At 48.6% G+C, this 12,099-nt stretch overlaps 1 protein-coding gene across 1 annotated transcript in view; it reads left to right on the forward strand.

Moving 5' to 3' along the window:
* The first annotated feature begins 5,017 nt into the window (after positions 1 to 5,017).
* MEN1 (menin 1) overlaps positions 5,018 to 12,099 on the forward strand; it is a 43,838-nt gene continuing 36,756 nt past the window's right edge. Inside the window, exon 1 of the mRNA XM_068261536.1 lies at positions 5,018 to 5,180. The gene's annotated coding sequence lies outside the window, so the exon portion shown is untranslated. The remainder of the gene's footprint in view (positions 5,181 to 12,099) is intronic.

Below are 12,099 nucleotides of genomic sequence, written 5' to 3' on the forward strand. Positions count from 1 at the left end.
ACATATACTGGCCACATATACCCCTGACTACATATACTGGGCACATATACCCCTGGCTATATATACTGGGACATATACACCTGCCTACATATACTGGGACATATACACCTGCCTACATATACTGGGACATATACACCTGCCTACATATACACCTGCCTACATATACTGGGACATATACACCTGCATACTGGGACATATACACCTGCCTACATATACTGGGGACATATACACCTGCCTACATATACTGCGGACATATACACCTGCCTACATATACTGGGGACATATACATCTGCCTACATATACTGGGACATATACACCTGCCTACATATACTGGGACACATACCCCTGGCTACATATACTGGGACATATACCCCTGGCTACATATACTGGGACATATACCCCTGGCTACATATACTGGGACATATACCCCTGGCTACATATACTGGGACATATACCCCTGGCTACATATACTGGGACATATACCCCTGGCTACATATACTGGGACATATACCCCTGGCTACATATACTGGGACATATACCCCTTGCTACATATACTGGGGTCATCTATACCTCTGGCTACATATACTGGGGACATATACCCCTGGCTACATATACTGGGGACATATACCCCTGACTACATATACTGGCCACATATACCCCTGACTACATATACTGGGCACATATAACCTTAGCTATATATACTGGGCACATATACCCCTGGCTACATATACTGGGCACATATACCTCTGACTATATATACTGGGCACATATACCCCTGACTACATATACTGGACACATATACCACTGGCTATATATACTGGGACATATACACCTGCCTACATATACTGGGACAAATACCCCCCTGACTACATATCCTGGGACATATACACCTGCCTACATATACTGGGACATATACACCTGCCTACATATACTGGGACATATACACCTGCATACTGGGACATGTTCACCTGCCTACATATACTGGGGACATATACACCTGCCTACATATACTGGGCACATATACCCCTGACTACATATACTGGCCACATATACCCCTGACTACATATACTGGGCACATATACCCCTGGCTATATATACTGGGACATATACACCTGCCTACATATACTAGGACATATACACCTGCCTACATATACTGGGACATATACACCTGCCTACATATACTGGGACATATACACCTGCCTACATATACTGGGACATATACACCTGCCTACATATACACCTGCCTACATATACTGGGACATATACACCTGCATACTGGGACATATACACCTGCCTACATATACTGGGGACATATACACCTGCCTACATATACTGCGGACATATACACCTGCCTACATATACTGGGGACATATACACCTGCCTACATATACTGGGACATATACACCTGCCTACATATACACCTGCCTACATATACTGGGACATATACACCTGCATACTGGGACATATACACCTGCCTACATATACTGGGGACATATACACCTGCCTACATATACTGCGGACATATACACCTGCCTACATATACTGGGGACATATACACTTGCCTACATATACTGGGGACATATACACCTGCCTACATATACTGGGACATATACACCTGCCCACATATACTGGGACACATACCCCTGGCTACATATACTGGGACATATACCCCTGGCTACATATACTGGGACATATACCCCTGACTCCACCCACGACCACACCCACATTCTGGTTCGTAACCACACCCATTTTCCACCCCATTTTTTGGCGCGCAATGCGCGCCACACACCACCCGGGGTTATCGGCGCGGCGCACTATGCGCACCGCCCCTCTTTTTCCTCCCCCCTTTTTGCCCCCCTCTGGAAAATTTTCTGCGGACGCCCATGCTCCCCCCAATTGAGTTTCTTCGCCCTGCTAGGTGGAATACCTCTTCTGTCCTCCTTGGGCACCCTTCAGAAGTGCTCGCTTCTCCAAGGGCGTAGGGCCCGTGGTCGCAGCGGTCGCCTTGGCGACCGGGCCCGGCTCCTGAGGAGGCGGGGGAGGGGCCCGGGGGGCCCATCTCCGTTTGGAGGGCCATGCGCCCGTTCGCGCTGGTAGGAGGGAGCCGCAGCCGCGGGGAGGGCAGCCCGACCTCTTCCTCCCTTCCTCTCCCCGGGGCCCCCCCTCAGATGCAGAGTAAGCGGCTAACGGAAGCGCTATAGGCAGAACTCACCTCCCTGCGTTCCACTCGCCGCTGATCTCCTCTCTGGCTGGCTCTGCATAGATGTTGTTACACACGCAGCTTCCGGCTAAACAGGAAGCTGCGTGTGTAAGCATCTATGCAGAGCCAGCCAGAGAGGAGATCAGCGGCGATTGGAACCAGGGACGGAGGTGAGTTCTGCCTATAGCGCTTCCGTTAGCCGCTTACTCTGCATCTGAGGGGGGGCCCCGGGGAGAGGAAGGGAGGGAGAGGTCGGGCTGCCCTCCCCGCGGCTGCGGCCCCCCCTCCATTATGGGGATGGGCAGCTACCTAATCTATCCTGGGGGGCAGCTACCTAATCTATCCTGGGGGGCACCTACCTAATCTAACCTATACTGGGGGGCAGCTACCTAATCTATCCTGGGGGCAGCTACCTAATCTATCCTGGGGGGCACCTACCTAATCTAACCTAATCCTGGGGGGCAGCTACCTAATCTAACCTATACTGGGGGGCACCTACCTAATCTATCCTGGGGGCAGCTACCTAATCTATCCTGGGGGGCACCTACCTAATCTAACCTAATCCTGGGGGGCAGCTACCTAATCTAACCTATACTGGGGGGCACCTACCTAATCTATCCTGGGGGGCAGCTACCTAATCTATCCTGGGGGGCACCTACCTAATCTAACCTATACTGGGGGGCAGCTACCTAATCTATCCTGGGGGCAGCTACCTAATCTATCCTGGGGGGCACCTACCTAATCTAACCTAATCCTGGGGGGCAGCTACCTAATCTAACCTATACTGGGGGGCACCTACCTAATCTATCCTGGGGGCAGCTACCTAATCTATCCTGGGGGGCACCTACCTAATCTAACCTAATCCTGGGGGGCAGCTACCTAATCTAACCTATACTGGGGGGCACCTACCTAATCTATCCTGGGGGGCAGCTACCTAATCAATTCTGGGGGGCAGCTACCTAATCTAACCTATACTGGGAGGCACCTACCTAATCTATCCTGGGGGCAGCTACCTAATCTATCCTGGGGGGCAGCTACCTAATCTAACCTAATCCTGGGGGGCAGCTACCTAATCTAACCTATACTGGGGGGAACCTACCTAATCTATCCTGGGGGCAGCTACCTAATCTATCCTGGGGGGCACCTACCTAATCTAACCTAATCCTGGGGGGCAGCTACCTAATCTAACCTATACTGGGGGGCACCTACCTAATCTATCCTGGGGGGCAGCTACCTAATCTATTCTGGGGGGCAGCTACCTAATCTAACCTATACTGGTAGGCACCTACCTAATCTATCCTGGGGGCAGCTACCTAATCTATCCTGGGGGGCAGCTACCTAATCTAACCTAATCCTGGGGGGCAGCTACCTAATCTATCCTGGGGGCAGCTACCTAATCTAACCTAATCCTGGGGGGCAGCTACCTAATCTATCCTGGGGGGCACCTACCTATTCTAACCTAATCCTGGGGGGCAGCTACCTAATCTATCCTGGGGGGCAGCTACCTAATCTATCCTGGGGGGCAGCTACCTAATCTATCCTGGGGGGAAGCTACCTAACCTATCCTGGGGGGCAGCTACCTCATCTAACCTATACTGGGGGGCACCTACCTAATCTATCCTGGGGGCAGCTACCTAATCTATCCTGGGGGGCAGCTACCTAATCTAACCTATACTGGGGGGCAGCTACCTAATCTAACCTATACTAGGGGGCACCGACCTAATCTAATTTATACTGGGGGCACCTACCTATCTAACCTATACTGGGGGCACTTACTTATCTAACCTGTATTGGGGGCACCTAGCTAGCCTATACAGGTGGCAACTAAACTGGCTACCTATATTGGAGGCACCTACCTAACTAACCTATACTGGGGGCACCTACCTATCTAACCTACGCTGGGGGCAACTATTCTGGCTACCTATATTAGAGGCACCCACCTAGCTAACCTGTACTGGGGGCACCTATCTATCTAACTTATACCGGCGGCGCCTGCCTATCTCACCTATACCGGGGGCAACTATACTGGCTTACCTATGCCTGACTACCTATACTGGGGGTACCTATAGCTGGCTATAGGGATTTTGATATGTGTGTGCATCCGTCGGGTGTTGTCGGGGGAGGGGGGGCTGTTGTTGCCGGGGGGGCCCACATCCAGATTCCGCATCGGGGCCCAGAGGTTTGTAGCTACGCCACTGCGCTTCTCCAAACACTTCCAAGGACAAGGGCATCCATGCTGCACATGTGCAAGGGATTTTTAAATATATATTAACGCGGCTGTGCTCCCATCCCTGTATGAGCATGACAGCACTGGGAAGGCACACTGACAGCCCATGCCTGTGCAGTAGCACAGAGCTGCTTGTGCACAGTTTTTTAATCTGTGGACGCGTTGCTCCATCCATACTTCTGCAGAGGTTCAGGCAATCAGTGCATCTGCGCAGTGCGGCCGCGCTCGTAACCAGATGGGAGCGCGGCTGTAAAGAAGTGGGGAGTCCTGGCGAGCAGCAATGGAGTGAAAGCGAATTGGAGAAGCCCCTGGATCACCCAGAGTCTTCCCTCTACATATATATCTAACATTTTTTTTTTCCCTCACAGGTTCGCTTTGCACAAAAGTTGAAAACATTTTATATAATCAAACTGAAAGTATTGAGTTTTGCTCAACAGAGGCGGAATGTCTCTTCACAGTTCACACACCTGCACACGACTACAGAGCAAACATGCGTGCGTGCTTCTTGTTGTGCTTATAGATGATTTAGAAAGATGACAAGGCGGTGTGGGCGGAGCTAGGGCGGCATTTCAGGAGGCGGGGACCGGCGGCCATTTTCTTGGAGACTGTACCCTACGCGGCGACATTTTCCCTTTTTGTTAGCGAAGGATGTCATACGGAAGCAGAGCGGCATTGGCTGGCCGGAGAGGGAGCGGGATGTGAACTTCCTGCAGGTAGACAGTACAGGACGGGAGCTGTCCGGGTGCTGCGGAGGTGAGTGTGGCCGCGGCTAGCGGTGTGGTGATGAGAGGTGGGCGGGGCCGGGATCGCTGCTATTGCTGGAGGAGTGCGGGGCTGCAGGCGGGAAAGAACCTCAGCTCCCTCCTGTCACGTGGATCCCCAATACTCCTCTCATCGTGTTACTCTTTTTAGGACTTCTTTACAAATCTGCGTGAATAAATGCTGTTGCATTTAGTTATGTTTTTCTTCTGTATGAAGACTTTTTATTGGCCTGTTCCTACTTACCCTTATATAGCAAACTTAAAGTTAGGACAATCACAACAAGTTTAAAGGGGTTCCCTGGGCGGAGGGGGTGTTGAAAAAAAAAAAAACAGACACTTACCTGGGGCTTCTACTGGCCCCTTGCAAACGTAATCTCCCATGCCATCCTCTAATGATCCGCTGTTCCCCGCCGCTGGTCCCGGTCTAACGCGTCATCTCTTGCAACTGCGGCTGCGCGATCATGGCTGCGCATGTTCTCACTCCCGTGCAAGTCATTGGGAGCTTACTGCGCAGGCGCAGTACAAGAAACCATGGTAAGTAAGCTCTCCATGATGCATGCAGGAGCAAGCACTATTCGTCTTGTTAGACGGATATCAGACCGGGAAGGAACGGCGGATTGTTGGAGGATGGTGTGGGACATTACATCTGCAGGGGCCAGTAAAAGCCCCAGGTAAGTGTCTTTTTATTCTCAACCCCCCCCCCCCCCCCCCCCACAGAACCCCTTTAATACAGTACTTTCATAAGGATCTGGATCCTATAATAATTCCAGCATTTGTATAGCGCTTTTCCCCTGTTGGACTCAAAGCTCTTGCGAGGCAGCCACTAGAGCGCACTCAGTAGGCAGTAGCAGTGTTAGGGTGTCTTGTCTGAGAACTCCTAACTGAATAGATGCTGGCCTACTGAGTTAGGAAGAGCTGAGATTTGAACCCATGTCCACTATGTTAGAGGCACAGCCCTTAATCATTATACTTCCCAGCCACTACTATAGAGGCTTCCTGTTCCTCTGCGCTGCCCAATGTTTCTGCGCTGTGCCCAGTTAAACTTCCTCATCTGGCAGTGTTTGAAAGTACTCATCTCTGAGTATTTCCGAAGATGTGCTCATCCGTACTACGCACATGTGAGTCCAGGCTCCTGCATGCGGGATGTTCGAAAATACTCAGGGATGCAAGTACTTACAAAGACTACAGAAGCACCACTCTACCCAGGAGGAATGGCAAGGCTTTATTGCACAGGTGTCGAACTCCAGGCCTGAAGGGCCAGATCCATGCCAGTGCTTAGTATGGACTGAGAAAGAGAAATGTGTTCTACCTGATGGACCATACCTTTCCTGATTCAGACCTATCAATTCATTTGAGCTGTGTCAAAAATGTGTGAGGACCCCGGCCCTCGTAGGACCAGTTTGACATCCCTGCTTTATAGTATCCAGAGCCTTCCTTCTTAGGTAAGTATCAAAGCTGAAGTGAGCTACCCACTTCAGCATCAGTGGTCTGAACCAGTCGCCTGCAGCAATCCGGCGTCTTGATGCAAATGCATTTCTGAAAGCCTGCGGAAAAGCATTTACCAGCTATCAGCGGCTCTTCCTTGCATGCTGCGATTTTCATCCCCGCAAGGGGACGCGGAAGTGTGGTGGTAAATGATAGATTTGTCCAGCCTGGATATGCAGCCCTAAGGTATACGTAACCTTGTAGTCAACCAAATGTGCAAGTGCTTGTGCTATACCTCCAATAGGAGGACAGAGTTGCTCCTTTGCTAGAGATGGGCCGAATGGTACGCACGCAAACGGTTCCAGGCGAACATTGGGTGGTTCGCATTTGCCAGCGAAGGCGAACTATTGCGGAAGTTCGGTTCGCCCCGCCCCCATAATGCTCCATTAAGGTCAACTTTGGCCCTGTACATCAGTCAGCAGGCACATTGTAGCCAAACAGGCTACACTCACTCCTGGAGCCCACTGCCACCCCTTATAAAAGGCAAGGTTCTCCAGCCGTTTTACTCACTCATCTGCCTAAAGTAATTAGTTAAGGGACAGCTGCTAACAGACTACTAGGGAGAGCTTAGTTAGGCTTGTTAGCTTTCTCCTGGCTGATTGTTATTCCTTATATAGCAACCCACAACAGTGTTCTCCCCAGGATTATTTTCCAGCCGGGTGGCATGAAAAAGCAGCCGGGTGGGGAGAGATGGAACTGCAGGGCAACTCTGCTTACAGCATAGGCGGAGGTGAGGAGGTGAGCCGATGACAGTCGGGTGGTCAGCAAATTTAGCCGGGTGGAGCACCCGGCTAAAAGAGCCTGGGGAGAACACTGCACAACAACTTCTCCCTCCTTAAAAATGTAAGCAGACTGCAGAGTGGCGCAGAAGAAGTGTGCTGGGCCCATAACCCAGAGGTTGATGGATTAAAACCAACCTCTGCTAGGCATAATTTCATTTTTGCACCTCGCTTTATCGCATGGGCAAAACGGTTTCCATAGCCCTGTAAGAGAAAGTGTAATAAGGGCCCTGCCTTAATATAGATATTACGGTAGCTAAGACTACTCCTGGGCCTTTCTTGTAGTTGAAGAGATGAGTGAACTGTGACACCACCAAAAAAATAAAAATAAAACAGCAAACAGAGAAGCTTCCCCATATTGGAGCATTGGATTTGGTAAAGTCTTAAGCCAATGAGTTGTAAGACACAAGTAAGCTTTAGGTTAGCAGGAATGGTTGCATGGCCACCTAGCTTTTCATCCTTCCCAGGCCAGCTAGGCTGACTTCAGCCTGTAGTGTTGGTGGAATAGTGGTGAGCATAGCTGCCCTCCAAGCAGTTGACCTGGGTTCGATTCCTGGCCAATGTATGTGAGTTGGCTTTTGACATCCTACAAATCCCTAAGCAAGCTAATTTTTCTCTTGGATATATCACAATGGTACATGTTAGGCTGGCTTCAGCATGTAGCATTGTAGTGTGTTGTGTTGGTGGTATAATGGTTAGGATAGCAGCCTACCAAGTGGTAGGCCTGGGTTTGATTCCTGGCCAATGTATGTCAGTTGGCTTTTGACATCCTAAAAATCCCTAAGCAAGCTCATTTTTCTCTTGGATATATCATAATGGTACATGCTAGGCTGGCTTCAGCATGTAGTGTTGTTGGTGGTATAGCGGTGAGGAGAGCTGCCTACCAAGCACTAGACCTGTGTTCGATTCCCGGCCAATGTATGTGAGCTGGCTTTTGAAATCCTACAATTCCCTGGAAGACAAGACCCTCCGGAGGAGGAGGGGAGGATTACACTTCCTGATGTTGTAAAGCAGTGTAGGCCTGCAATTCAACATTCAATGAAATATCTGACCTTAATCAGCTGGGCGGTATGGACGAGCTCAGCTCGTCCATCACCGCCGGAGGCTGCCGCTCAGGCCCTGCAGTTCCGGCCAGCGCTAAGGGCTGGATCGGAGGCGGCAGACGTCAGGACGTCGGCTGACGTCCATGACGTCACTCCGCTCGTCGCTATGGCGACGATGTAAGCAAAACAAGGAAGGCCGCACATTGCGGCCTTCCTTGTTTATTCTGGGCGCCGGAGGCGATCGGAAGAACGCCTCCGGAGCGCCCTCTAGTGGGCGTTCATGCAGCCAACTTTCAGTTGGCTGCATGAAATCGTTTTTTTTTTATTTAAAAAAACCCCTCCCGCAGCCACCCTGGCGATTTAATCAGAACGCCAGGGTGGTTAAAACAGTCTTTCCCAGGACGTCTATCAGGACAGCACCCCTTCTTGAGACTTGTCTCTCCACCCCACCGCTGGACAGGAAGCTAAAAGATAAAAATTTGCATAGCAGATATGCGGCAGCATAAATACCCCCCAGCTCACCTAGAGCCCTCAGTTGTTTTTCTGTCCTGGACGGAGCGCAGGGGATCCTCCGCGGTGCCATCATTGTCAGGTGGCAGGGGCAGCGGTGTTGCGGGCTGTAGCTGGAGCTGGTCAGGGGAGCCGGCGTGCAGCCCGGACAGCGTGGAGGAGGCTTCTCCCAACTTGGCAGCACCTATATACGCGCATGGGCGCGCAAAGGGAAATTCCAGACGTTTACCGGAAGTGCGTCACGCGCTGCGTCCCGCGTGACCGGAAGTAGGAAGCGTCATTTGCAGGGGCAATTCGGCGCACCTGGATGGAGATAAGGTAATTACCCAACACTATTTAAATAATTAGCAGTACATGTTCCCACCTTTTGGCAACATGGAGGACGCTACAGGCCCTACTCCACTGCTATCTGCTGAGTCTGGCGCTGAACCCTCTCTGGTAAGCGGCACAGGGGTGCTCTAATACCGGGGGTATAGATGTGTGATGGGGTTTGAATGCTGCTGTATAGAGCTTCACTAATTTAGCCCATATTTTGCTTTATTTTAGCCTAAAAAAGATAAATCAAGTTCCCAGCATCATTCATCATCATCTGCATCTGCTTCTACATCTTCTTCTAAAGGGGAAAAGAAATGTCCATTATGCAATACAAAGATGTCCTCAAGTCGGAAATTATGTCACCATTGTACAGATAAAATAGTGAAAAATGAATCTCCTGTGATATTTAAGGATCTAATGGGATGGATGAGATCAGAAATGACCACAGCTATTAAGGAAATCAAGGATTCCGCCATAGCATCATCATCATCCTGTATCCAGGGCTCTCTACAAACACAGGTGGCGCAGCCTGAGGACCCTAATCCTCCTCCAGGATCCCCTCTAGTCTCCTTAAATCCGGCACCAGTTTCTAGGAAGAGAAGGGCTGAGGAATCGGTAGCATCCGAATTATCTGAGGGAGAATTAGGAATTTCATCCTTCGAGGAAATTTCTGAGGATGAGGAAAGAGAGAAATCGGGGAAAAATCAAAAATTTGTTGTATCTTGTGATAAACCGTGGTGGTGGGTCTGATGTGGTCGGAGAGGAGGACGGTGGAGCTAGGTTCATAGATTTTGCTCTCCGACTGGCGTCTCTAATCAGTTTTCTAGGATATTTACGAGCTGTGAATTTTTTGGTCAGTAATTTAGATTGTTCCTCATAGTCAATATTTTCAGTACAGTTGCGGTAAATACGTTTAAACTGACAATATGGGGTATTGAGTGTCCACGGCCGGTGATGATAACTGTTAAAGTGGATGTAGTTATTGGAATCGACTGTTTTAAAAAAGGTTTTGGTTTTTTTTACACTTGGTACTTTTCCATCTCTACTCCGCCCCACAGCAATGACATCATACGTTCCACATGGCAGTTGCTGATTGGTGGAAAAGCTTACACTCCCCCTTCTTAAGACACTGGAGCATTCTATGTGATTACAGAGGCGCTCAGTGTGGTTTTGATGCTGTTAAGGTAAGCCAGTGTTCAGGCAACGCTGGTCTGTTGTTTGATTGTCTTTTTGTTCTATTGTTTTATTGTTTAACAGAGATCATTATCACTACCATTTCTAGTACTATTATACTTTGATTGACCTCGTCCTCATCCTGGTAATAATACATATGTTTACCCTATAGTCTATAGATAATAATATGTGTATATATATATATTTTTTACTTTATATTTTTGTTCTGTATTTTTACTCCATATTTTTACTCTATATATTTTTACTCTTTGTCCTTTTAGCTGTAAATACGTTTTTACCTCTCTTGGTGACACGTTTGCCCTCCCCCGTCTTTCTTTAAATTTAGACCCAATACTGAATCAACAGGTAGCTCCCATTTATTATTATATACCACTTGATCCCATTAAGGAACATATTAATTTACATGCATTTATTCACCTGATCAAATGTACCTCTATGTATAACTGTTGCATGAAAAGCAAAAGGAATACAGTGGCCAGTAGAGCTAATAGGCTAAATCCTGAGTTTTCTACATGAAAATGTACTGCATAAAATCACTTTGCATAGAATTGCATGATTTAAGAGTGTTGCATAATAAGTACCTCTGAATATGTTTTGATGTTCATATAGTTATGTTTTGACATTGAATTGTTTGTGAACATGAGCGATACTCACAAAACCTGCCTTACACTATGTCCTCTGACACTTTGTTTTCAGCTGTATGCTCCTTTTTCATTGGCCTGATGAAGCGGGATTGAGCCCGTGAAACGCGTTGCCTATTTTTACTGTGGAGTATAAATAAATTGTTGTTTGACTGTTGATGCCACAGTCCTTCCTTTGTTTGCTTTGTCCGCATGGATGGGATAGGCCCACCACTGCCCCATCGGTTTTAAGCTCGTTTAAGTGACTTTTATTCTATTGGCGCCTCTGGAAAGCTTCTACATATTGCTTTTTCACCTGATCTTATTAATGATCTATTAGCTGCCATGCATAATACTATGGGCATTGAGTCAGAGAAGAAGTCTCTATCACAGTTGGATCAAATGTATGAGAGCCTATCTGATCCTCATTCCTCAGTTATCCCGGTTCATTCTTCCCTAAAAAATATGATAAGAAAGGAGTGGGATAACCCTGAGAAACGGGCCTTTTGGCCAAGGACCCTTAACAGGCGGTATCCTTTTGCCGTTGAGGATCAGAAATTCTGGGGTCCCTCTCCGAAGCTTGATCCAGCTTTGTCTAGAGTTTCAAAGAATACAGATTTACTCTTTGAGGATTTCGGGCACCTCAAAGACCCTATAGACAAAAAGACCGATAATCTTTTGAGAAGAGCAGGGGAGTCCTCCTCACTTACATTCAAACCCGCCGTGGCGTCTACAGCTGTAGGTAGATCCCTTAAAACCTGGTTAATGGAGACTCAAAATAAAATTGCCACGGGAGTACCTAGGGAGGAAATCTTACAGGATTTTCCTAACCTATTTAATGCCACTAATTATATGACTGATGCAGCAGACGACACAGTGAAACTTACTGCTAGGACTACTGCATTAGTCAACTCAGCCAGGCGTGGTGTTTGGGTCAAAACATGGAGGGGAGACAATTCCTCCAA

This window comes from Hyperolius riggenbachi, chromosome 11 (assembly GCF_040937935.1).
Source record: "Hyperolius riggenbachi isolate aHypRig1 chromosome 11, aHypRig1.pri, whole genome shotgun sequence".
NCBI lineage: Eukaryota > Metazoa > Chordata > Amphibia > Anura > Hyperoliidae > Hyperolius > Hyperolius riggenbachi.